The sequence below is a fragment of the Theobroma cacao genome, chromosome 9 (assembly GCF_053813885.1).
Source record: "Theobroma cacao isolate CCN51 chromosome 9, ASM5381388v1, whole genome shotgun sequence".
Classification (NCBI taxonomy): Eukaryota; Viridiplantae; Streptophyta; class Magnoliopsida; order Malvales; family Malvaceae; genus Theobroma; species Theobroma cacao.
This window is the reverse complement of record NC_142647.1, coordinates 38015267-38017544: the sequence shown is the minus strand read 5'-3', so window position 1 is coordinate 38017544 and position 2278 is coordinate 38015267.

Here is a 2278-nt window from a genome sequence, read left to right as displayed (position 1 = left end):
CCCATGTATGCTTCCCTTGGGGTACTAGGAAAACTGTACTGGGCAACAATCAACTCAACCGTGTAAGCAAGGTCAAAGTTTGATAGACAAAGCTTATGGATAGACATCCAGGAGCATCCTGAAGCACGTAGGCTTCACTGCATTATACTCCCATATCTCTTCGAGAGTCTTTGTGATGTAATGCAACTGCCACCACTTACAGTGGGTTTTAATATTGAGTATGGATAAGCATATGAGAGCCAAAAACCCCCAAATTAAAATATCAGGTTAGTCTACATGAGATGCAAAGTCTGCATGCACTCAACGTGTTACCACAAGACTTGCAGTAAGAATATAAACAGTTTATCAAATGAAATAGAAAGGAATTAAATCAAATCATTAATTATTTGATACAAGTGGTAATAAAATGTGACAAATGGGGTAACAGTATAGGGACTTTATCTCTTAATATTGGTAGCCATTCCATGCTTGTTGTTCCCTCATAAGATTTGTGTAGCCATTTGTACTTAATGTGTCTGAAAATTGTAGTTGATTGCATTTTGCTTTACGGATTTGTCTGCTCGGTCATTCTATGAGCCACTTTTAGTTATGGAATTTGTTGCCAAACATTTCAGGCAGATAAGCCTGTCAAGGCTCCTGTTTGATGGAGAATGTAATCGAAAACATTCTTACAAACAATGTAATAATGTACTTTAACACGATCTTGATCAGACAGAGGCCTTGACATGCTTATTTGCCTGAAATGTTTGGCAACAAAGTCCGTAACTAAAAGTGGCTCATAGAATGACCGAGCAAACAAATCCGTAAAGAAAAACGAAATGAACTACAATTTTCAGACACATTTAGTTAGGCGAACAAGCTATCTTCATCCACAACACACCCTACATTTTTAGACATTGTCTTTCGTATTGGACAGTTGTTACGTGTGTGATTGGTTTGTCTGCAACTTGAACATGCTTTGGGTTAACATAGTCGTGGAGGCACCAATTGACTTGGAGATGGTGCCGGATTTGTGGATTGAACTGCAAATGGAGATGGGCAGTTCTGTCTATTATGCCCGTACCTCTTACATTGCGAACATCTCTGTGCTCGACTACCTTCACCAGCTGATGGAATCTTTCTCCTCCTAGGTCTTCCCGCTTAGCCTTGCCAAGGTGGGGGCAAGATGACAATTTGTTTCACATGAGGGGAGATGTCCCACTCACTAGGATGTGCTACCGGCCTAATAGATCCTGAATAACCCTCCACCAAAGCGGTTGTCTTGTAGTAGTCAGCGCAGAATTCAATGGCTTAACGATTGCATTTACTGAAAAACATAATAAGCTCAATCTTCAAGCACAATGTAAATGCTATGTCAATTACGGTTCAAATAAGAAATAAAGATATTCTGACCTTATTGCTGTAATGGCATGGCTGCGTGGCAGTAAATCTATTTGAAACACACAACATGAACACATATTCCTGGACAAGTTTACAAGTTCGTCCATCTTCCCATCTTTAACTTCGAACTTCACTCGATTGATAGGCTTAACTTGAAAGCGATGTGCATCATTGAACCTTTTGCTCAGCTACCTGGCAACCCAAGGGCTGAGGGGCGTGGTCACCTTGACGGCCTCCTAGTACCGTTCATGGAACCAACGCTGGAACATGTCTTTGATGAACTCGATCAAAACAGTGATCGGCATTTGTCTTGCATGCTTCAAGCATGAGTTAATACATTCCGCAATGTTGGATGTCATCATTTAGTATCGCCTTGCCGGTGAACATGCACGTGCCCATTTCTCAGGCCTTATTCTCATAAGGTCCGTGTGGGCTCCCGGGTGAATCTGCTGTATCTGGTTCATATGTCTGTTGAAATCGACCACCTATAGCAATCTCGAGCAAGGGTGAAAAGCATACAAACATCGTCGCACTTGAACTTGTTTTTAAAGTTTTTTTTCAAGTGGTAACCGCATAAACCATGGTGCGCTTCTAGGTATGCATTTTGGATTACTTTCTTAATGCCGAAATACTGATAAGATATGAACATAGTGTTTTCAGGACAACCAACCGCATCACGCAGCTTGCTAAGAAACCACGTCCACGAGTCTTCGTCCTCAACATGGCTGATGCCAAATGCAACTGGATATACGCACTCGTTCGCATCTTTGCATACAGTGACAAACAAAGCACCTTTGAACCTGCCTTTCAGATGTGTAGCATCAATTGCAACCTAGGACGCATTACATCCATAAACCCCTGAATACAAGCCCTGTATGACCAAAAACAATATTTGAAT